General features: G+C 44.0%; 1 protein-coding gene and 1 non-coding gene across 6 annotated transcripts in view; one reads left to right on the forward strand and one right to left on the reverse strand.

Annotated features, from left to right (window-relative positions):
• Positions 1-26,385, forward strand: part of LOC126235831 (phospholipid transfer protein C2CD2L) — a 624,312-nt gene that overhangs the window by 172,753 nt on the left and 425,174 nt on the right. The window lies entirely within an intron of this gene.
• Trnae-cuc (transfer RNA glutamic acid (anticodon CUC)) lies at positions 22,118-22,190 on the reverse strand. The gene has a single exon. It is a non-coding gene; the product is annotated as a tRNA-Glu (tRNA).

The following is a 26,385-nucleotide window of genomic DNA, read 5'->3' on the forward strand; positions in this document are numbered from 1 at the left end:
CTTTTCGTGTGGTACCTCACAGTGTTACTAAAAGTAACTAGTTCTGTTTAAGTAGCTTTAACATCTCCGTAGGTAAAAATGCGATAGAACATATGAAGCGAATGCTCTTTTTCCATTAATAATTCTACCATCTCTATGATTTATGTATATTCAGTTCATGCTTTGACTCATTCAATAAAAATTCCTGTATAATTTCAGATGCCTCCTATCCATCTTTGTCCAAATGAACTAATGTTCCATTCCTAATGACCTTGCTATCGACAGAATGTGATACTAGTACCCCTTCTTTTTATCTTTAATTCTGAAGGCTCTACGCCCAGCGCATGTTCAATGTATCGGAAATACTCCTCAATGCTCTTCTTAATAAGATTACAAACACGTGCTCTGGGACATACTCGGTCATAATCACATTGCTAAAGGGAAAGAGGATTTTAAAATTTCGTTGAAATCATGAAACAGTTTTGTGTTCTTACACTGAATATTTTGTCGGCCGTCCGGTTTACAAGAAAATACCGTTTAATAAGATTCTTTTCTAAATCCAGATACACAGAAGCAATGTAATTCATATATAGTTTTCAACATATCATTGAAAAATGTCGCCTAGTATTCACACGACTGCAAACGTTTCTGACGTATCTGCAGCCGCAGGTAAGGTTTAAGAAGGTGTGAGTCGTTCTTAAATGGAAGCTTAGCGTACTTTGACAAAGAAACGCCATTGTTTACGCAGTTGGGCTGCGATGCTGTCAGCGCTATACTTCACACACTGGACTATGGAGTCACCGATAGCGGTTGCTTCGCTTCAGCACGCGCTACATAGCGCTAGTCTAGTGGGCGGCATACAGTCATCTGTTACGGGTTAAGGCCAGGCACTTAGTGCAGACCTATTGCACGCTATCTCTTTAAGAGAGAAGGAATGTTTGGACTGGAGTTACGTCACTCGCACCCTGATAAATGCGTCGTGGGTCATTTCCACAAGGAGGAGCTTTGAGTCGCCGATGTCAGCAATCCCTCCCTATTGGGTATACTGGTAGCTGCGACTGAGTCAGCAGCGCTACGGGAGCAGGCGTAAAGGTTACGACAAGCGCTGCCGTGACGTGATCTGCCCCGCTCACCGCCACAACCGGAAATCTGTGTAATGCTGGCGTGCAGCCGATCGATACAGCCTCAGCGCTCTCGAAGTGCAAATCGAACGGAGAAAGTGTACCCCTCATTTAGTAATGGATAACAAATGCACAGGGTTGGACAAAAATAGGAAAACGCCGCGAGAAGTTCGTGCTTGTACATAAGTGCAGATGGTAGCCAAGCCTGCAGGTTGCGTCGTTGTATTTGACGATGAAAGTCACTTGTGTAATATCCTCAATACGTTGTGTCAGTCGTGGTGTTCTGCGTAGTTGTGAGTGCATTGTACAAGTGGATTCGAATGTGGGCAAATTACTGGTGCTCGTATGATGGGTGCTTCCGTAGCCAAGGGAGCCGAAGTTTTTGGTGTTTAATGTGACAGCATATCGAAGATTTGTACCGCATACAGGGATGATAATGGAGTGTGAGTCGAATTAAATCAGGCGATGCTGAGGGAATTAGATTAGGAAATGAGGCACTTACAGTAGTACATGAGTTTTGCTATTTGGGGAGCAAAATAACTGATGATGGTCAAAGTAGAGAGGATATGAAATGTAGACAAGGAAAACCTTTTTGAAGTAGAGAAATTTGTTAACATCGAGTATAGATTCAAGCGTCTTTTCTGAAAGTATTAGTATGGAGTGTAGACATGTATGGAATTGAAATATGGACTATAAATAGTTTAGACAAGAAGAGAATAGAGGCTTTCGAAATGTGGCGCTACAGAAGAATGATGAAGATTGAATGGGTAGATCACGTAACTAATGAGGTGGTACTGAATAGAATTGGGGAGAAGAGGAATTTGTGGCGCAACTTGACTAGAAGAAGGGATCGGTCGGTAGGACACGTTCTGAAGCATCAAGGGGTCGCTAATTCAGTATTGGAGGGAAGCGTGGAGGGTAAAAATCGTAGAGGGAGACCAAGAGATGAATATACTAATCTGATTTAGAAGAATGTGGGTTACAGTAGTTATTCGGAGATGAAGAGGCTTGCACAGGATAGAGTAGCACGGAGACCTGCATCAAACCAGTCTCTGGACAGAAGACAACAACAACAAAGACAACGCAGGGAAAGTAGCAAAAAAGTCATCCGCTAAGTCCCAACATGTAAAAAAGTGTGTGTTGAGTGATAGTGACGGACCGTCGCTCAAGAGGGTTGTCACGAAAAGTAAGAGGCCGACAGATGCAAAAGTCACTGCAAGTCACTGTGGAACTGAATGTCGCACTAGCCATTCCAGTCAGCACCAAAACACGCGGAAGAGAGCAGGGCGAGCGAGAATTCCAAACAAACTCATCAGTGATGCAAATACCCGTAACAGGGAAAAATGTTGCCGATGCCATAAAACCTAAAAATGGTTCAAATGGCTCTGAGTACTATGGGACATAACATCTGAGGTCACCAGTCCCCTTGAATTTAGTACTTCTTAAACCTAACTAACCTAAGGACATCACACACATCCATGCCCGAGGCAGGATTCGAACCTGCGACCGTAGCAGCAGCGCGATTCCGGATTGAAGCGTCTATAACCGCTCGGCCCAGCGGCCGGCAGTTGACAAATCAGGTGGAAAATTTATAAATGTGTTCACTACAGAACAAGAGGACGAACTAATAGCATCACGTAGTCAGTGGAAAGCAGACTCTAGTCATCGAAGAAACACGTCATTCTCAGACAATTAGCCTACCAACTAACAGAAGGATGTAGTGTGCCACACACATCTGACAAAGGAACTTGTCTAGTTGGGTACATCTGGTGCACGAGCTATGGGATTCAGTAAAGTAACAGTAAAAGTAACTTTGTATTAAGCATTAAAATTAATAGTACATTTTTTCGGAATGGCACTGCAATAATATTAACTATTTTTCTAATATTCCATATTCCTTAGTCTGAATTGTTCACTAAAACAAATTTACACCTTGGTTTTAAGATGATAATCCTAATAATCCGACTTTTATGCAATAATTTCACCAAAAATTCCCTAATCCCAGTCTGCACCATGGGCGAGGCAGAATGAGACACATCCAAGGATTTCTTTGAAAAAAAAATGAAAAACAATACATAAAACACAGATTCAAGTAATTTTCACGTAAGGTACGTTAGGTTACACTAGAAGATGATTTTTTATACCTTTAAGAAGTGTTTTTCTGTGTTACTTTACTTTACAAAAACTGTTAAATGTTAAGTATCACGTTCCGCCCCGAGTTCGCCTGCATGAAGAAGCCACATGGTAGCAACTTAATGTGAACCAGAAAACATGCTACCTGATACGTGACTTAGGTTTCCCGCAGTAATAATTCTTGATAGTCTGCTCGAATTTTAGGATCCGGCAGCAAATCCGAGCAGACTAACATACTACACTACCGGCCATAAAAATTGCTTCACCAAGAAGAAATGCAGATGATAAACGGGTATTCATTGGACAAATATATTATACTAGCACTGACATGTGATTACATTTTCACGCAATTTTGGTGCATAGACTCTGAGAAATTAGTATCCAGAACAACCACCTTTGGCAGTAATAACGGCCTTGATACACATTGGCATTGTGTCAAACAGAGCTTGGATGGCGTGTACAGGTACAGCTGCCCATGCAGCTACAACACGATACCAAGGTTCATCAAGAGTAGTAACTGGCGTACTGTGACGAGCCAGTTGCTCGGCCACTATTGACCAGACGTTTTCAATTGGTCAGAGATCTGGAGAATGTTCTGGCCAGAGCAGCAGTCGAACATTTTCTGTATCCAGAAAGGTCCGTACAGGACCTTCAACATGCGGTCGTGCATTATCCTGCTGAAATGTAGGGTTTGGCAGGGATCGAATGGAGGGTAGAGCCACGGGTCGTAACACATCTGAAATGTAACATCCACTGTTCAAAGTGCCGTCAATGCGAACAAGAGGTGACAGAGACGTGTAACCAATGGCACCCCATACCATCACGCTGGGTGATACGCCAGTGTGGCGATGACGAATACACGCTTCCAATGTGCGTTCACCGCGATGTCGCCAAACACGGATGCCACCATCATGATGCTGTAAACAGAACCTGGATTCATCCGAAAAAAATGACGTATTGCCATTCGTGCACCCAGGTTCGTCGTTCAGTGCACCATCGCAGGCGCCCCTGTCTGTGATGCAGCGTCAAGGGTAACCGCAGCCACGGTCTCCGAGCTGATAGTCCATGCTGCCGCGAACGTCGTCGAACTGTTAGTGCAGATGGTTGTTGTCTTGCAAACGTCCCCATCTGTTGACTCAGGGATCGAGACGTGGCTGCACGATCTGTTACAGCCATGCGGACAAAGATGCCTATCATCTCGACTGCTAGTGATACGAGGCCGTTGGGATCCAGCACGGCGTTCCGTATTACCCTCCTGAACCCATCGATTCCATATTGCCGGCCGAAGTGGCCGTGCGGTTAAAGGCGCTGCAGTCAGGAACCGCAAGACAGCTACGGTCGCAGGTTCAAATCCTGCCTCGGGCATGGATGTTTATGATGTCCTTAGGTTAGTTAGGTTTAACTAGTTCTAAGTTCTAGGGGACTAATGACCTCAGCAGTTGAGTCCCATAATGCTCAGAGCCATTTGAACCATTTTGATTCCATATTCTCCAAACAGTCATTGGATCTCGACCAACGCGAGCAGCAATGTCGCGATACGATAAACCGCAATCTCGATAGGCTACAATCCGACCTTTATCAAAGTCGGAAACGTGATGGTACGCATTTCTCATCCTTACACGAGGCATCACAACAACGTTTCACCAGGCAACGCCGGTGAACTGCTGTTAGTGTATGAGAAATCGGTTGGAAACTTTCCTCATATCAGCACGTTGTAGGTGTCGCCACCGGCGCCAACCTTGTGTGAATGCTCTGAAAAGCTAATCATTTGCATATCACATCATCATCTTCTTCCTGTCGGTTAAATTTCGCGTCTGAAGCACGTCATCTTCGTGGAGTAGCAATTTTAATTGCCATTAGTGTAAAATAAAAGACAGCTGTGTGGAATATAACAAACTGATATCACTCATCATGAATCAAGCAGAAAGGTGTACGCCACCAACTTAATTAATGAATACCTACACCACTACTACTGTGATATGACTTAAGTCACCGTATTGAGTTGAGCCATATCGCAGGAGATGAGAGGTGAGTGGTTTCGACCCTTGGAAAAAGAAAACGTATTTTCTTCCTATTACCGAAGTATGACAACGTGGCTGATTGTCAACGCTATGCGCGCAGTTGGTAATGGGGGGATTTGTCAAGTTGGAGCGTTCCTCGCTGAGGTTCTGGCGCTAGAGAGAACCTGCTTCGAGGAAGACCGAGGTGCAGGCAGGGCCAAGGTCTGCAGTTTCGCAACGCGCCAGTGTTGTCTCGCCCCTCACCACCCACCACGCCGACGAATTACTGACGTGTGGCTTCTACGACTGGTTTTTGAGCCGCCGCCCTTGACACACACACACACACACACACACACACACGCTACCTGTGGCGCAAGCCTTTCTGCAGTCTCCGCGGCGTGTGTACTTGGTCAAGGCGGACAACGCCTGCTGGCTGTTGCCCCAGCGCCCCCTGCAGTTGTGCTTCGGCAGTTTCCGTTCTCACGTCATGCCTCCCGCCCACCACGTTGTAAACAGAACTTAGTATGGCGCACGCTTGCTTCCAAAAGGAATTATTTTTGTGCGCACGACGATTTCGCTCGCTTCTTCGCTATTTCTAGGCAGCACTTCTTACAAGGGAACCTCCCCATCGCATCCCCCTCAGATTTAGTTACAAGTAGGCACAGTGGATAGGCCTTGATAAACTGAACACAGATCAATTGAGAAAACAGGAAGAAGTTGTATAGAAATGTTAAAAAATAAGCAAAATACACTAACTGAGTAGTCCATGGGCCACATAGGTAACATAATGGACAGTCTGAGCACAGGAGCGACGTGGTCCCGTGGTAGCGTGAGCTGCTGCGGAATGAGAGGTCCTTGGTTCAAATCTTCCCTCGACTGAAAATTTTACTTTCTTTATTTTTGCATAGTTATTATCTGTCCGTTCGTTCATTGACGTCTCTGTTCACTGTAATAAGTTTAGTGTCTGTGTGTTGCGACCGCATCGCAAAACCGTGCGATTAGTAAACGAAAGGACGTGCTTCTCCAATGGGAACCGAAAACATTTGATCGCAAGGTCATACGTCAACCGATTCCTCCACAGGAAAACACATCTGATATATTCTATACGACACTGGTGACGGCATGTGCGTCACATGACAGGAATATGTTGTCGACCCACCTAACTTGTACACTTGGCGAGTGGCTAAAAAGATTCTTCTACCTTGCCCGATTTAGGTTTTCTTGTGGATGTGATAATCACTCCCAAAAAAGTGATGAAAACATAATAGTTTGTCACATAAACTGAAAATAAAAAATTAAAATTTTCGCATGATGGAAGATTGGAACCAAGGATCTTCCGTTCCGCAGCTGCTCACATTACCATGAGACCATGGCGCTCCTGCGATCTCAATCTTCTTGATATTGTCTATCTTGCCATGTACTACTCAGTTTATATTTTGCTTATTTTTTCACAGTTACACACAACTTCTTCCTGTTTTCTCAATTGATCTGTGTTCAGTTTTTCAAGGCCTATCCACTGTGCCAACTTGAAACTAAATCTGAGGGGGGTGCGATGGGGAGGTTCCCTTGTTAGAGCCATAGAAGACCCAAGCACATTTTTTTTCCAAGCAGTTGACTCTGTACTCTTCAAAATCGAACTAATTGTTACTTTTGCCAAACGGCGTATCGACAACCATTGAGCAGTAACTAAGCGTTGGTTATCCAGGGCTATGGCATCAGATGTGTCGTGTTTCTACAGAATGAGGTTATCAATTTCTTCTCACAGTTCCAGTTCCTTTCTACATTAGTAGGTGCCTGTCATCAGGGAAGCACCATCAAGTAGCTATATTTTCGCAACGAGCCATGGTTACACCTATGAACGTGAAGCCAGTAAGCTGTGAATTTACAACGTTCAAATGTGGTTCACATATCCGGTTTTCGGAAACGGACTGCGGAATGCGGCTTCTGTTTGGTCCTCATATCACTCTAGTATCGATTCTGGAAATGCCGTTCTACCTCCCGGATTTCCTCTTCCTCAATCAATATTTGCTTCTAAGTAAACTGTCAACGGTTTTTGATACTTGCTTGGGTCACCGGTTCTTGGTTGATGTTAGCCATTTTAAGCGGAGTGAAGGAAAAGGAATATTTCACTGAGAAGCAAGTTATTAATTTCCTATATTTAATCGAAGAAAAACACATTTTGCCTTTTTTAGATACAGAGAGATATATAAATGATATATTTACAGTGTTACCGTAGAAAAATTGAATTGGTAGCAACAACCGTACATCCTGCATAGCAGACTAATTTATGAACCACTCTCTCTTTTAGCGGCAAGATCTTCCGTATACAATCAATGGTAAACGACAAAACATTCTCCAGTGAAGAGCTCAGAAATATGAATGTCTTTACCCATCGGGAACTTTCCTAGCCAATCTAAGTCTCCAGAACTGACGCTCGACGAACAGGAATTCGAGTGGATAGTAAAATTGATTCTAGCTTAACACGTAAAGCGACAGCTAAAGCTGATCCCTGAATTCGGCTTTCGTCTTCCTCAAGTTTCCCTGTGTAAACGTGGTGATTATGTTGCAGATCCATTTGTACGGCTTCCTGAGGGAACATCTCTCTGAGAGACGGTGGGCTCTGAGCACTATGGGACTTAACTTCTCAGGTCATCAGTCCCCTAGAACTTAGAACTACTTAAACCTAACTAACCTAAGGACATCACACACATCCATGCCCGCGGCAGGATTCGAACCTGCGACCGTAGCGGTCACGCGGTTCCAGACTGTAGCGCCTAGAACCACTCGGCCACTACGGCCGGCTCTGAGAGACCTAAATATTGGTACGTAATGGTTTGTGCTGCAGTTGATCCAATACGCAAGTGCGATGTCCTCGCGTGTTGTATGTGGTTCATCTGCAAAACCTTTATCCCAGCGTCTTTTTCGTTCAGTTATGCTGCTGCACAATCGCAGTTCGTTTTAGAGACAAACCTTCCTCCTCCAAACATATTGAAAGTTTCAGCCCCCCAACCCTCATGTAAAATGGGTACTGCAACTGTCGAACAACAGAGGGCATTTTCTACTCTGAATCATTCTGTAAAGAACATAAGAAACTGCGTTACGAGAAATCTAGCCGAGGATGCAGAAGTACCGCTTTCTCATTCCTGCGCATTGTTGTTAGCGGAGCGCTTCCAAGTTCTTTTATAGTCTCATGTGGAATAGTAATGAACGATAGTTCGGTCCTACAGTATCTTTGTGAGAAGCTTTTCTTCCATAATGCTTGAAAATATGTGGAGTTGTCCTGATATTATAGTTTACCATACAACGTTAGTCCACGATGCGTAGCGTGACCATCATTTTCTTGGCGTTAATGCATTATTGATGGTGGTCGGAGGCATGGAGATAGTCTCCTTGCCGCTGGTTATTACTGTACGCTATTCAGAGTGCGATTGCAGAAGCAGGCTATTAGACGGCAGTTTGAATTGTGGCGCAGTTGCTCGTCTTTTCCTTGGGTGACTTGCCTTCATTATACAGACACCACTATCATTGAGATGCTGGACTTTCTCTTGCAGAACCACGATTATCAATCTCGTTTATTGTTTAATGATATGCAGCCAGTTTCAAGCTTCACGCTCATGTCAAGTACGAGTACAGTGCCGGAGCAAAAGATGTTTACGAGACGCGCTGGTAAAATCTGAGTTTCGTAGGACAAACGAGGGTTATAACGACGCTGTAGCTCACTTATTGTACCAAATCTGGCATGATTATGATATTTGTTTATCTAACGAGAGGATGAAACCGACTGTGTGTAAGCAATAAGGGTTTATAACAGCAGAGGTGATCCGATATTCAAATATTCCCTGCATGAAAACGCAGCAGTGGCGTCACGAAATGAGAAACAAGAATGTTTTCTACAGTTAGTCTTTACTGATCGTGAATTCCGGCATCATTGGGTATATGGTTTTTCTCGATACACTCAGCATACCCAAAATCTTACACAGTGTTCTTCCAATCAAGCGCGCTCCAACAATGTGTTTGATCTGAAAGTTGAGGCCGGTTCCCGATTAATCTCGCCAACATCTAATCAATTGCACGTAGAAATACAGGAAGCATTAGAGTTGAATAAATGCAGCAACCAACCAATGTTGACAATACTGTTTATTGCGTTTCCGCTTTCGAACTGAAAGTTACATCTGCTGACAACAGTGCACCTTAAAAATTGCATTGATCTTATGCCCTACATACTATGTTGCTGTTCGTTCTGGCGAAAGTTCTACATCTACGTACATAATCTGCAAGCCACCTCACGGAGCATGGCAGAGGGTACCTTGTACAAGCACTAGTCATTTCCTTTCTTGTTCCACTCGCAATTAGAGCGAGCCCAGATTTCTCTAATGTTATTTTCGAGTGCTAACGCGAAATGTACGTTGGAGACAATAGAATCGATCTACAGTCGACAGCAAATGCCGGTTCTCTAAATTTTCTCAGCGGTTTTTCTCGTAAAGTACTTCGTCTTCCCTCCATTTGAGTTCAAGGAGCATTTCCGTAATACTCGCGTGGATCGAACGTACCGGTGACAAATCTAGCATCGACCATTCATCTTTTTTGCTACCGACCTTACATGCTGGTTTCATTTCACATCGCATTACAACGCTACGCCTAGATATTTTATGTGTCATCAGCATATAATACTGAATCCGAGCGTTACAGGACGTTTTTTTGTTCTTCAGCATTATCTTATATTTTTCTACATTAGAGCAAGCCAAATATAAACACTATCTGTATCCTCCTGCAGTCATTGAACGACGACAACTTCCCGTACACCACAGCATCATCAGCAAGCCACTGCATATTGCTTCCCTCTCTGTCCGCCAAATTGTTTATGTATACAGAAAGTAACAGTGGTCCTATCACACTTCTCCGGGACACTCCTGATGATACCCTTGTCTCTGATGAACACTTGCCGTCTAAGACAACGTACTGGGTTCCATTACTTTTAAAGTCTTCGAGCCACTCATATATCTGAGAACCTATTCCGTATGCTTGGGCCTTCCTTAGCAGTCTGCAGTGGTGCACTGTCACAACGGTTTTCTTGAAATCTAGGAATATGGAATTTGCTCTTCGTTCATGATTTGCAGGATATCGCATGAGAAAAGGGCAAGTTGAGTTTCGCAATAGCGAAGCATCTAAATCCGTGTGCTGATTTGTGACCAGAAGCTATTCTTACTCAGGGAAATTTATTATATTCGAACTTAGCATATGGTCAAGTATTCTGCAGCAAAGCGACTTTGATACTGCTCTGTACTTTTGCTAGTCTGTTATTTTACTCTTCTTATATACAAGAGCCACGCGCGTTTTTCTTTATTTTATTTATTTTTATTTTTTTTCAGCCGCTCGCGATAAATACAAGCTAAGTAAGGGGCCCGTGAGGAAGAATAGACTCCGCAAAACAGATTTTGAATTCCATCCGGACCTGGCGACTCATTTGTTTTCCTCTCTTTCAGTTGCTACTCAATAACGGGGCTGTCTATTCCCATATATTCCATATGGGACGGCCGAACATTTTGCGCCTGTGCGAGCCATCTGAGTGAATGATTTTTTTAAACGCGAAATTTAAATCTTCAGCTTTCTTTTCATTGTTTTCTTTAGCCCCATCAGACGGGTCGATGAGTACATATTATCTTGAATTGCGGACAATCGCAGCCAAAGGTCCACATTTTTATATGAAGGCAATAAGACGCTTCTAGCGAGTTTTAATATTATCAGGGACTTGAAGGACGGGGAGAGGCTTCAAGAAAGTGTTAAATAATGTTGTAGACATAATTATATCACCCGAGGATGCGCTTAAACTGGCGTGAAACCGATCGTAGTTCTAATAAACTTTCTACTGCCACAGAGAGGTTTATTGGCTTCATATAAAAATGTTCGATGAGTGACTGAATAGAAGCTTTTGATCCGCTTACTGATTTTATGTAGAACTAGAATTTTCTCAGGTTATCGGCATGATCTTTCGCTAAAGTATGACGATGGAAGTTGTTCTCTTCACACATCTATCTTCTTATAGATGTCGAATTTCTATTAACTTTTTCCTGTTGCCAATTGCGCAGTTCCTTTTTAAACCGAGAGTGCAACAGTCTGTTTCCTCACCATTTCCTTGATTTTTGCATTAAACCACGGTGGGTCTTTCCCATCCTTAAATCCACTTAGTCAGCACATACTTTTAGAGAGCATGATTCACAGTTAGTTTAAAGTTCGCCCATAATTCCTCTGCGTTCTCATACTTGGCATGGTGGTGACCTACATCAAAACCGATGGAAAGAAGGCCTACTTTACGTTGTTTTAGTTCATTGTTAGGTCCAATTACAGTAATATATTCCTCTTATATTGTTTTTTGTTGCAGGGCACTACAGAGAATATTTGCTGCAACAAAAATTGCCAGCATCGAATGTACAGGTTACGTTCTCGGTTCTAAACCAGTAGAGGCGATAGTCGTTTGTAATAAGTAGTGTTATTAAGATTGGCAGGTTGCTTCTTTTACTTTTTATACGAATTAAACTACGTTTTTTACACTGGCTGAGTCTCAGCGTGTCAGTTTTCAACAAAACAACTGAAAAAATTGTCTAGTTTACTGCAGGCTAACTTCCACGACGTCAGTAACAAACCTCAGCCGCACGAATGACGTATCAGAATCGCTCACAGACTCAGTTCCGGAACAAAGGCGTTGGCATCGTTATGTTCGGAGAGCGAGCAACAGACATATCCTGACGGCTGACGGCTGGCAGCTGCGGATTGTCTGACCTACTCGCCTGTTTTGTATCTTCGGTTTATCAACGCTTCTGGCACCTTCTTGAAGTGGAAGGTGGTTGTCTTATAGGAGCAGACATTATTTACAATGCCGACCCGTGGCTGTTGCTATAACACGTGGAAGCCTATTTCAGTACTATTTTCGACGCTAATTCTGATGTTTGTTTACGCCTCTCGAACCCAAACGAAACTGAAGTTTCGCTGGAATAATAAGAAGCGTGACCATATCGTCGGAGTGTATTTTTTTATAAACTTGATACTAGGAAAACCTCTTCATGGAAACTTTGGGTGCTTCGTTTAGGCTAGTTGTTTCACCACAAGTGAATTTGACAATCGGCAGTCGACGGCTCCGATTTTTCTAGAGGCATATGACGCAAATTTTAGGTGAGAAATTAGAATTGTACTCAAGTGTTCATTATCTAAATAACGCCATGTTCTGGCAGCAAAATGATCTTTTCTTAATGAATGTACATAGTCGGAAAGAAATTAAATTTTTACGGTGCTCACCATCATGACTTTTTTACTTTCCTTAGACTTAGAAGTAGATGTCTTTGGAGTAGCGAAGCAGTTTAAAGCACTTAATAAGGTAAGACCTCCTGTTCAGATTGTATACGTCAGATTCATTTCAGAGAATGCTGATAAAAAAAAACTCTGTGCTTAGCAATCATATACAAGCGGTCACTCGTCGAAAGATCTGTACCTAAAGACTGGAAAGTTGCACAACTCACGCCAGACCCGCATCACTAACGTCGATTTGCAGTAGGATCTTAGAACATACACTGTGGTCGGATATTGTGATTTACCTCGAAGAAAATCATTTATTAACAAATGGTCAGTACGGATTCAGAAAATGTTCTTGTTAAACACAACTAACTCTTTATTCTTACGAAGTAGTGAGTGCTATCGACAGGGAATGTCAAAGTGATTTCATATTTTTGGATTTCTAGAAGGCTTTTGACACCCTCCCCCACAAGCGACTTCCAATAAAATTGCGTGCCTACGGAGTATCGCCTCAGTAGTACGACTGAATTCGTGAGTTCCTGTCAGAAAGGTCACAGTTGGTTGGTTGGTTGGTTGGTTTGGGGAAGGAGACCAGACAGCGAGGTCATCGGTCAAAGGTCACAGTTAGTAGTAACTGACGGAAAGTCGTAGAGTAAAACAGAAATAATATCTGGCGTTCCGTAAGGAAGTGTTACAGAGCCTCTGTTGTTCATCTACAAAAACTAAACAGCAGACAACCTGAGCAGCCCTTTCAGATTGTTTACAGATGAGATAGTCATTTACCGTCTTGTAAAGTCATCAGATGATAAAAATCAATTTGGTTTAGACAGTATACCCGTATGATGCAAAAAGTGACAATTGACTCTAAAAAGTGAAAAGTGTGAAGTTATCCACATGAATATTAAAAGGAACCTGCTAAATTTCGGTTACACGATAAATCACACAAACCTAAAGGCTGTAAATTCAACTTAATACTTAGGTACTACAATTACGAATAACCTAAATTGGAACGATCAAGCAGATAATGTTGTCGGAAAAGGAAACCAAAGACTGTTATGTACTGGAAGAAAATTTAGAAAGAGCAATAGGTCTACTAAAGAGATTGCCTATACCACGCTTGTCCGCCCTCTTCAGGAGTATTGCTGTGCAATTTGGGATTCCCATCAGATGGGACTGACGGAGGACATCGAAACAGTTCAGAGGACAGCTCGTTTTGTACTATCGCGAAATAGGTGAGAGAGCCACGGACATAAGTGAATTGGAGTGGCAATCATTTAAACAAAGCCGTTTTTCTTTGCAGCAGGATCTTCTCGTGAATTTCAGTCACTAGCTTTCTCCTCCGATTGCGAAAATATTTTGTTGGCGCCCACCTACATAGCGAGAAATGATCATCATAATAAAATGAGAGAAATCAGTGCGTGTACGAAAAGTTTGAAGTGCTCGTTTTTCCCGCGCCGTTCGAGAGTGAAACGGTAGAGAAATAGGTTGAAAGTGGTTCAATGAACCCTCTCTCGGGCTCTTACTTATGAATTGCAGCCTCATCAAGTAGATCCAGCTGCAGATGTAGATCATAAGGAGTCAGTAGCAGTAATTGATTAGCAGTTCTGATACATATTTTGTAAACAGCTTAGTAACGTGTTCTGTTAGGCGGCAGAACACCTTCTACTATATCTCTTTTCATATTTCATATTAGGCTGAACCCTGATACGACCATGTAGTGTGTAATTTTCCACCTGATGTACATCTTAAGGGTTCCATTTTTGTGGGAACCTTAACTGTAGTTATGTTTTTATCAGTCGGCCGTTACACTTCATAAATACTTTCGATAAATTGTTAATGGTTCCTGAGTCTATGCAACAGTTAATTACGGATGTACTGTGGGCTTGGTGTGTAGTGGCGAGATCGCTCGTCGGATTGTCTTCAGACTGCAATTCATTTGTTCATCGACTTACATATAAAGGGGGACTTTTAGCCAGTATCAACAGTGTTTACCTCTCGTTGGATGACTGCATCCTATTACTGTCGAAAGCAATTTTCGATTAGATCGTAGATCTTTAGCTGTCAATTTTATTTGTAAACTGCTTTGCAAACAAGGGACAATAATGGCGCACAGATAGCTGATTCTTCGGGAAGTCCTTCCAAAGAACAGTATCTAGCAGCTGAGACAAATTCTATGCAACGACGTTTTCTCTGCATGCGTATGTCACAAACGGTAACGTAAATAAAATTTGACATAAAGTTAAAAAATTTAATACAAGCATTTAATAATAAAGATTCAAGTAAATAACTTGACTAGTTTCACCTGACAACACATCCATCTCGACATCTGGAATGCTAACAGAAAAGTGCACTAAGGAAGAGTGCTAGAAGAGATTACACAAACCTTAATAGCCTAAGCAAAAAGGCCAGTTACATACGGATTATAAAAACATCTGATGTGTCTGCACGTAAAATGAGATTAAGATACAACTTCTGCGTCACGGTGAACATGCTTGTAAGAGGAAGATTTCAACAAACTAATGGCATGTAGCATGGAGATAAAATATTAGGTTTACAGGATGTGACGTAGTCACGGAAAATATTCAAGTGATCCAGTAGAATTTTTGTTTTATTATAATTGCAGTCGTGGATGGCAATGTTTTTATGTAATCAGGTAATTAATTTCGGTCGGTAATGACTATCTTCAGACATGAGTAGAAACATGTTGCGTTATACTTATCACGCCATTACATGCAATGGTGCAATCAAAATAATTAAACCGCATTTCTCTTGGTGTGCAGTATGTACCCTTCAGTTGTGCTCTTTACATGGATCTCGACCAACGCGAGCAGCAATGTCGCGATACGATAAACCGCAATAGCGATAGGCTACAATCCGACCTTTATCAAAGTCGGAAACGTGACGGTACGCATTTCTCCTCCGTACATGAGGCATCACAACGTTTCACCAGGCAACGCCGGTCAAGTGCTGTTTGTGTATGAGAAATCGGTTGGAAACTTTCCTCATGTCAGCTCGTTGTAGGTGTCGCCACTGGCGCCAACCTTGTTTGAATGCTCTGAAAAGCTTATCATTTGCATATCACAGCATCTTCTTCCTGTCGGTTAAATTTCGCGCCTGTAGCACGTCCACATCATGGTGCAGCAATTTTAATGGCCAGTAGTGTAATAAGCTAGAACTAGTTATCACCGAATGTTATTTACGTGCAATCTTCACTATTAAAAGGTATCATTAATAAGGTTTTTAACTTTATGTAACATACGGACGTCACTCGTCTCCATCCTGGCTATCTCGGAAGTTAAGAAAACTATAACTGCAGAATGAAGAGTGTTCCTGATATTTGTTTCTTGTGGGTGCACTCGATATAGGACTACCAATGCAAGTACGAGAGGCGTTCAATAAGCAATGCAACACATTTTTTGCCTGAAAGCAGGTTAGTTTCAGTCAGAATACCGGCACACTATTATTCCTCGCTCTTTTGGCTACAAGACCCTATTTTCCCGAGCGGTTCTAGGCGCTTCAGTCTGGAACCGCGCGACCGCTACGGTCGCAGGTTCGAATCCTGCCTCGGGCATGGATGTGTGTGATGTCCTTAGGTTAGTTAGGTTTAAGTAGTTCTAAGTTCTAGGGGACTGAAGACCTCAGATATTAAGTCCCATAGTGCTCAGAGCCATTTGAGCCAACCCTATTTTTCAACATGATCCGCGTCCAGTGCGGATGCTTTATGTCACCTTACTGGAGGGCCTGTATGCCCGCATGGTACCACTCCACTGGTCGACGTGGGAGCCAACGTCTTGCCTATCGTCCACGTACTGCTCCCCATTGAGTGCATCCTTCATTGGGCCAAACAGATGGAAGTCGGAAGGTGCGAGATGCGGGCTGTAGGGTGAACGAAGAAGAACAGTCCACCGAAGTTTTTTGAGTTTCTCTCAGGTACGCAGACTCGTGTGAAGCATTGTGTTGTCATGGAGCAGGAGAACTTCGTTTCCATTTTTGAGGCGACGAACACGCTGAAGTCGTTTCGCCAGTTTCCTGAGGGTAGTGCAGTGCACTTCGGTGTTGATCGTTGCACCATGGGGGAGGACATCAAACAGAATAACCCCTTTACAATCCCAGAAGACCGTCGCCGTGACTTTACTGGCTAAGGGGGCGGCTTTGAACTTTTTCTTCGGAGGAGAGATAGTATGGCGCCACTCCATGGATTGCCGTTTTGTTTAGGATTCCAAGTGATGAACCCATGTTTCATCGCCTGTGACGATGTCCGACAAAAAAATGTCACGATCGACCTGGCAACGCGCAAAAAAATTCAGCAAAGATTGTCCTTCGTTGCTCTTTAAGGCTTTTATTAGGCGGTGAGGAACCCGGCGGGCACCTCGGAGTACCCCATCTGGTGAACGAGTGTCAGCACTATCAACAGAAATGTCCAGTTGAGCAGCGAGGTGTTTAATTGCGATCCGTCAGTCAACTCGAATAAGCTTGCACTTTCCAACAATGCAGGACTCAGAGCTGTGTGAGGCCGGTCGGCACGCGGACAAGTTTGCGCGACCCTATTGCGATGATGACAGATGCTTCGTCCAACGACTCATCGTGCTTTTCTTCACTGCCAGGTCCCCGTAGACATTCTGCAAGCGACTATGAATATCTGCGATGCTCTGGTCTTCCGCCAAAAAAAAAAAAAAAAAAAAAAAAAAAAAAAAAAAAAAAAAAAATACTCAATGACAGCTCTCTGCTTGGAATATATCTTCTTTAGAGACGCAATTTTAAAGCCTACGTACAGCGCCGCCAACTATTGGAACTTCATGAAACTATAGGGGATGAAGCGGGAATATTTCACGACTTTCCACAAAAAATTCCGCTTTTTTCAACCGGAAGTGACAGAGAAAAAAATTGTTGCATTACTTACTGAACGCCCCTCGTATTATCGTTTTTATTGTGGTCATTCGTCGTTGAGACTGGTTTGATGCAGCCCTCCAAGCTAATTTCTCCTGTACAAGCCTCATCATCACTGCTCAACTATTTCAACCTACAGCCCACTTGAACCTATCTAATGTATTCAAACCTTAGTCTCCCTCAACGATGGCCGCGTGTAGTAGCCGTACGGCCTGAGTAGTCTTGCCACAGCTCACACGGCTCACCCCGTCGGAGGTTAGAGTCCTCCCTCGTGTTTGGGTGTGTGTGATGTCCTTAGTTTAAGTTATATCAAGTAGTGTGTAAGCCTAGGCACCGATGACCTCAGCAGTTTGGCCCCATAGGAACTTACCACAGATTTTTTCCCTGTACGATGTGTATCCCCCTCCCCCGCTCCCTCCCGTCCATCACAACAACTACCCCCCTCCATTTCGTCACACTTACGTCCATTGCCAAAATGGCTATTCCTTGGGACCTCAGAATGCGTTCTATCAGCTACCCCTTCTTTTAGCCCTTTTTTAGTCGAGTTGTGCCACAAACTTTTTCCAGTTCGATTCACTGGCTATCCGATTTACGTTATCCATTTTACCCATCAAATTTTCAGCATTCTTCTGCAGCACCACATTTCAAATGTTTCTATTCTCTTCTTGTCTGAACTATTTACCGTGCACATTTCTTTTCCATCCAAGGCTACACTCCAAATACTTTCAGGAAAAGGCTTTCTAGATGTAAGTGCGTTTTAGAACATCATATTTGTGAAGACATATTCAGAGACTGTCTTTGTTCTTTGTCTGTCTTCATAAAGCAGTTTATAATAAGCATTGTACTTATTATACAGAGTTCACGTTTTCCTTTTTTACTTGGCTCTGAGCACTATTGGACTTAACATCTGAGGTCATCAGTGTCCTAGAACTTAGAACTACTTGAACCTAACTAACCTAAGGACATCACACACATCCATGCCCGAGGCAGGATTCGAACCTGCGACCGTAGCGGTCGCGCGGCTCCAGACTGAAGCGCCTAGAACCGCTCGGCCACACCGGCCGGCCTTTTTTACTGGGTGCGTGAATAGCTTCCACTCCTTCCCTCCGAAGCACAGAGCGGAGCAGTGTTTCCAGAAGTAAACTGCACTTGGTCGTTCTCGGCAGAGATTAGAAACAGCCACACAGGAAGAAGAAGACGCCAAAACAATCACCTTTTTTGAAATAGCAATGCTATTCTGAGAGTTTCTCGTATTCGTATATTATTATTTTCCGTCTGTCCATCTGAACGACGTCCACAAAAATAGTCGATTCCGGTTTTCGTTAACCTTTCCTGAGAAGTAAAGCTGTCAGTGAATCAACAGATTTGTGGCTGGTTACGCTCCAGCTAGTAGTGAGCAGTCTGTCACTCAAACTGGCTTCCGTCTGTCGATTGTTCGTTTACAGAGGCGCTCTCAAATAAAGAACTGCGCAGATTCCCGGAAATCTCCGCTGCCCCTACTCGGTAATACCATCTTGTTTCCAAGACCTTACTGGCATCCCAGACTTGCGTATAAAAAGATGCCAATGAAGATCCGTTATTACACGCCGGATTTGTTTGTTTTTCATGTTGCTCTAAGTTCCATGAGAGGGGCAGTTGCGAGTTGTGCAATATGTTCTCAAAGCTAGCGCCTCCATAAAAGTCTCTATGATGTCAGCGCGCATAGCAAATGGAAGTAGCGATGACATCAGCATCCACAAGCTGTGTAACGTAATAAATGGCCGGCACGTTGCACCGACTGGAGCCCGAGGTGGGTTCCTAAGTCACCTGTGTTACCTTAGCGCTGCGTGAAGAACGCGGATAATTGTTGTTCCTGTGATTCCTCGTCTATTTCTTTCTAACTTCCATTTTTAGCAACTACCACTGCTTCTTACGAGTACGCATTGCAATAGTTTCTTCTAACCTGACAGAGAACATACAGTTTTGAAACTTTTTAGCAAATTAAAACTGTGTGCCGAACCGGGACTCGAATCGAATAAACTGTCTTTCGCGGGGAATGCTCTTATCGACTGAGCTACCCAGCCACGATTCACACATTCCAACCTCACAGCTTTACTTCCGTCAGTATCTCTCTTGAACATTCCAGGATCGAATCTCTAGAGTGCCACATAGTTGTAATCCGCCAGGAGGTTTCGAAACAAAGCACACTCGACTGGAGAGTAAAAGACTCGGTCTAAGAACCTCTAGTTTATGAGTTCATAGGTGTCGACGTCCAGTGTCAGTTTTAAATAAAATTACTTTGGGTGTTAGTCCGCGTCATTGAAAACACTAAAGCAACTATACAAGCGACGCGTCGCCCGTCTTTGCAGCGGTCACCTTCAGGGCGACTAGTTCGTTTTTAAATCTGTGGATTTTGTGACTTCGTCGTCACCTCGCTGTCATGCGATCCTAACGTATCCACAAGAGGACCAAGCAGTAAAGACTGAGCGAGGTGGCGCAGAGGTAAGACACTGGACTCTTATTCAGGAGGACACCGGTTAAAATTTCAGACTGGCCGTTTAGACTTCAGTTTCGCGTGATTTCCCTATATCGCTTAAGGTAAATGCCGGGATGGTTCCTTTGAAGGGGCATCATAGATTTCTTTTACTATCCCATGCTAACCCGAGATTGTAATCCTCTAATACTCGCATCATTGACGGTACGCTAAACCCTGATCTTCCTCCCCTTCTTTCTTCAGACATTAAGCGAGTTTCGAGCTGCAGGGTGTGTGATGAAGGAGCGTGTTGTGGCCTTCCCTGTTCCCTGATTGTGTTAGACTTTAATTTGCTGCTACAGGAGAACACTTATTTTTTGTTTCCGATATTCTTTACGTAGGTTTCTATAACTTCCTTATTAGGTCTACGAAAATCATTAAGATACCTATTTTTGGTAAGAACACCACCTTTATCTAATTTAATATCTCAAGAGAGAACACCCCTCAAGTGTGTTTTCTCTTGTCAGTTTTCTCCATTATAAAGGAACATAGAACTACCTCAGGTTTATATTATAGTGTACTGAAACCTGACACCCATGCCTCTAGACTATAAAGCTGAACGATGAAAGCAGACAACATCTTGACCGCTGAAAACGCTTCGCAATGTAGCGAACGGGTCTGATAAAAGTAATGTAGTTATTAAGACATTATTCATTTCAGTTGAGAATACGGACGCTGCACCATACAGGTAAGAAAATTAAAGGCTTTTAGCTTTGTCACTACATGCGTCACACAGGTAATACAGTCCATCGGCGTCGGCACCAAACATTGTAGGGCCCATAGACTCATGAGGTTGTCTTCATACCCGTTCACGTCCATCCGCTCTATACAATTTGCGCGGAAGGATTGCACTTCTGTCGCTTTGAACGGTTCCCTTCAGTTGTCGTTGGTCCCGTTCTTGCAGGATCTTTTTCCGGCGCAGTGATGTCGAAGATTTGATGCTTTGCCGGATTCCTGATGTTCAAGGTACACTCGTGAAATGGTCGTACGGGAAAATCCCCACTTCATCGCTACCTCGGAGATGCTGTGTCCCATCGCCCGTGTGGCGATTATAATGCTACGTTCAAACTCACTTAAATCTTGATAACCTGCAGTTGTAGAGCAGTAACCAATGTAACAACTGCGCCAGACACTTGTCTTATATAGGCGCTGCCGACCGCAGCACCGTATTCTGCCTGTTTACACCTCTCTGTAATCGAATACGCACGCTTATACAAGTTTGTTTGGCGCTTCAGTGTAGAATGATTGCATATTACAAGCCTTTTTTCGCTGTTGTGGTGGTATTTTCATAGTAACGAACTGTAGTGACGAACATGAGAAATCGAATATTTTTAAAGAGCCACCGAAGAGCACAGGTCCCTTACACGAAATTACTCAGAAGAAATCCCTGAACGACTCCTAGCCGGCCGAAGTGGCCGTGCGGTTAAAGGCGCTGCACTCTGGAACCGCAAGACCGCTACGGTCGCAGGTTCGAATCCTGCCTCGGGCATGGATGTTTGTGATGTCCTTAGGTTAGTTAGGTTTAACTAGTTCTAAGTTCTAGGGGACTAATGACCTCAGCAGTTGAGTCCCATAGCGCTCAGAGCCATTTGAACCATTTGAACGACTCCTAAATTTTGAGCGTTAGATTTGGGTTCACAATGTACAACCATTTCTGTGTATCACCACACTCTGCCTGATCAGAAGTATCCGGACATCCCCATATACTGCGTGTTTGACCATAGACGTTAAGAGAGGTGGACCCACCAGTACTGTTGTCAGTAGAGAAGCAGTAATAGCATAATCCGTGATTCAGTAGAGCTCAGTTACTTAGAACGTGGACTAGTCACTGGATGTCCCCAGAGTACCAAGCCCATCAGCGACATTTCAGCCCTTCTAAAGCTGCCCAACTCGACGGTTGGTCATGTGACTGTAAAATGGAAACGCTAAGGAACAACCATAGCTAAACCAAAACCAGACAGACCTCACACACTTACAGACCGTCGAGCATTGCGGAAGGTGGTTGTAAAAAATCACATGAAACCAGAGATGGTGGTGGTGGTTAGTGTTTAACGTCCCGTCGACAACGAGGTCATTAGAGACGGAGCGTAAGCTCGGGTTAAGGAAGGATTGGGAAGGAAATCGGCCGTGCCCTTTCAAAGGAACCATCCCGGCATTTGCCTGAAACGATTTAGGGAAATCACGGAAAACCTAAATCAGGATGGCCGGAGACGGGATTGAACCGTCGTCCTCCCGAATGAGAGTCCAGTGTGCTAACCACTGCGCCACCTCGCCCGGTGAAACCAGAGAAGCCAAGGAATTACTCGCAGGTTCCAAGCTGCTGCCAGCAGTTCAGCTAGCACTATGACAGTGCGTAGGGAGTAAAAATGAATGGCCTACAATGATCGACACATTTCTGTTGCCAATGTTACTCGACGCTACTGGACAATGTATCACTGGAAACGAGTGATTTGGAGATGAATAACGCTATACGCTGTGGCAATCCAATGGTTTGCATTTGGCGAATGCCTGGAGAACGTTGGTTGCCATCATATTTAGTCCAACACTGTAGTGTGGAGGTGGTGGTACAGTATGGGGCTGTATTTCGTGGTTAGGAAGTGGTCTCCTCTTTGCGCTTAAAAAATACTAAATGCGGAAGGATACGTACACTTTTCACAGCACTGTGCACTGCTTACAGTAGAGGGACAGTTCGGGGACGATGATAGATTGTGACAGCATGACAATGCTCCTTCTCATAAACCAGCATGAGTGAGGCAATGGTTTATGGACTATAACATTCCTGAAATCGACTGCCCTGCCTTGAGTCCCAACCTGAGTTCAATGGAACACCTATGGGATGAGATAGAACGTCTCTGCGTCCAACATCACTACTGGCCATTAAAATTGCTACACCAAGAAGAAATGCAGATGATAAACGCGTATTCATTGGACAAATATATTATACTAGAACTGACATGTGATTACATTTTCACGCAATTTAGGTGCATAGATTCTGAGAAATCAGCACCCAGAACAACCACCTCTCGCCGTAATAACGGCCTTGATACGCCTGAGCATTGAGTCAAACAGAGCTTGGATGGCGTGTACAGGTACAGCTGCCCATACAGCTTCAACACGATACCACAGTTCATCAAGAGTAGTGACTGGCGTATTGTGACGACCCAGTTGCTTGGCCACCATTGACCAGACGTTTTCAATTGGTGAGAGATCTGGAGAATGTGCTGGCCAGGTCAGCAGTCGAACATTTTCTGTATCCAGAAAGGCCCGTACAGGACCTGCAGCATGCGGTCGTGTATTATTCTGCTGAAATGTAGGGTTTCGCAGGGATCGAATGAAGGGTAGAGCCACCGGTCGTGACACATCTGAAATGTAACGTCCACTGTTCAAAGTGCCGTCAATACGAACGAGAGGTGACCGAACCGTGTAACCAGTGGCACCCCATACCATCACGCTGGGTGATATGCCAGTATGGCGATGACGAATACACGCTTCCAATGTGCGTTCACCGCGATGTCGCCAAACACGGATGCGACCATCATGATGCTGTAAACAGAACCTGGATTCATCCGAAAAAATGACGTTTTGCCATTCGTGCACCCAGTTTCGTCATTGAGTACACCATCGCAGGCGCTCCTGTCTGTGATCAGCGTCGAGGGTAACCGCAGCCACGGTCTCCGAGCTGATAGTCCATGCTGCTGCAAACGTCGTCGAACTGTTCGTGCAGATGGTTATTATCTTGCAAACGTCCCCATCTACTCACTCAGGGATCGAGACGTGGCTGCACGATCCGTTACAGTCATGCTGATAAGATGCCTGTCATCTCGACTGCTAGCGATACGAGGACGTTGTGATCCAGCACGGGGTTCCGTATTACCTTCCTGAACCCACCGATTCCATATTCTGCTAACAGTCATTGGATCCCGACCAACGCGAGCAGCATTGTCGCGATACGATAATCCGCAATCGCGATAGGCTACAATCCGACCTTTATCAAAATCGGAAACGTGATGGTACGCGTTTCTCCTCCTTACACGAAGCATCACAACAACGTTTCACCATGCAACGGCGGTCAACTGCTGTTTGTGTATGAGAAATCGGTTGGAAACTTTCCTCATGTCAGCACGTTGTAGGTGTCGCCACCGGCGCCAACCTTGTGTGAATGCTCTGTAAAGTTAATCATTTGCATATCACATCATCTTCTTCCAGTCGTCTAAATTTCGCGTCTGCAGCACGTCATCTTCGTGGTGTAGCAATTTTAATGGCCGGTAGTGTATTTGTGGTTTCGGCCTTTGGGAAGGAATGGACTGCAATTTCTCCACACAGACTTTCAGACACCTCACTGAAAGTGTATCCAGCAGGGCTCAAGCTATCATAAAGGTGATGGGTGGACACACCACATATTAATGTCGACTAATAGGTGTCAGTACACTTTTGATCATACGGCGTAACTGACATTTCGATGAATTTTCACGAGTCTCTGTTATTATCTTCGCGGTTTTGCAGTTTTCACAAGCAGTAGCCTGGAACTGGTGGCACCGCGAGATAGAGGATGTTGCGGACCATCACGGAACTGTGGATGTTGTCAGCGTCTGGGGAGGCGACTGCAGCTGTGACCTCCGCAGTCCGCTGCGCTTCTTGCGCGACTCGGTTGGCCGCCGCTAGGGCGTGCCTCCCGTGCCAGCCAGAGCGGAACCCGACCCACGTTCTCTCCGTCACGACGTCCTCATCGCCTGCCATTTGTGCTAAGAGAGAAAACCGAGCACTGGACTTTTACTCTCCAACTTTCTCAATGTTATGAAACGTTATCCTTTGATCAGAAGCTTCGCGTAGAAGTAAAATTACGTTCAGGTGGTAAATGTTACCGTTTCTAGAATGTAGTCTAGCTCAAATTAGTTGACAACTGACTTTTAAGGTCCAAAGTTCAGACGATGTCGCGACAAGAACAGCTTTCAGGCAAGCACCACATACAGGCTGATCGGAAAGTCTGTATAAATTTGAAAACTGAATAAATCACGGGATAATGTAGATAGAGAGGTACAAATTGACACACATGCTTGGAATGACATGGGGTTTTATTAGAACCAAAAAAATACAAAAGTTCAAAAAATGTCCGACAGATGGCGCTTCATCTGATCAGAATAGCAATAATTAGCATAACAAAGTAAGACAAAGCAAAGATGATGTTCTTTACAGGAAATGCTCAATATGTCCACCATCATTCCTCAACAACAACTGTAGTCGAGGAATAATGTTGTGAACAGAACTGTAAAGCATGTCCGTTGTTATGGTGAGGCATTGGCGTCGGATGTTGTCTTTCAGCGTCACTAGAGATGTCGGTCGATCACAATACACTTGGGACTTCAGGTAACCCCAAAGCCAATAATCGCAAGGACTGAGGTCTGGGGACCTGGGAGGCCAAGCATGACGAAAGTGGCGGCTGAGCACACGATCGTCACCAAACGACGCGCGCAAGAGATCTTTCACGCGTCTATCAATATAGCACTCCGTCTTCAGGCCACAAGTGGCCCATCGGGACCATCTGACCGCCGTATCATCCTCAGTTGAGGATGCGGATAGGAGGGGCGTGTGGTCAGCACACCGCTGTCCCGGTCGTTATGATAGTTTTCTGTGACCGGAGCCGCTACTATTCGGCCGAGTAGCTCCTCAATTGGCATCATGAGGCTGAGTGCACCCCGAAAAATGGCAACAGCGCATGGCGGCTGGATGGTCACCCATCCAAGCTCCGACCACGCCCGACAGCGCCTAACTTCGGTGATCTTATGGGAGCTGGTGTATCCACTGCGGCAAGGCCGTTGCCGTCTATCAATATTGAGTGGTTCTAATAAAATCCCATCTCATCCCAAGCATGTGTGTCAATTTTTACCTCTCTATCTACATTATTCCGTGGTTTATTAAGTTTTCACATTTATACTGACTTTTTGATCACACGGTATATCCTTTCTCCTCGACGATAGGAAAATGGATTTGAAGCTTCTGTCTCCTACAAAAAAGTCACGTAAAAAACTCTGGAACTCACAGGACATGGTTTAGATCGCTATTGTGTCTATACGTTTGTCAAAAGTCTGTTCTTAATTTTTATTAGGATCGGAACTATGCTTTTCTTGAAATAAGAGAATTTTTCTCGTCCAGAAAAGTTGTCTACTTGAGTGCCAAAGTGTAAAGAAACAGAATTACCTATACGTAAGACGCATTTAGCATGGACTATTTAATTCGCCATATGAGAGGAAAAAGTATCTGCAAACAAGGGCGGAATTCCAAAAGCCATAGAAAATGTAATTTAAGTAATGAACTGTTATCTGCCGCACGTAGAATCGTAGTAGATGCCAGAACACACAAGGGACAGAATGAAATAAAAAAAATTGCCTTGTATTTAGTGAAATTTATATTACGTTTTTCCCTGTGCGAATCTACAACGCATTTATTATTTCAGGTCTTGTTTGCAAATTGT

This window comes from Schistocerca nitens, chromosome 2 (assembly GCF_023898315.1).
Source record: "Schistocerca nitens isolate TAMUIC-IGC-003100 chromosome 2, iqSchNite1.1, whole genome shotgun sequence".
NCBI lineage: Eukaryota > Metazoa > Arthropoda > Insecta > Orthoptera > Acrididae > Schistocerca > Schistocerca nitens.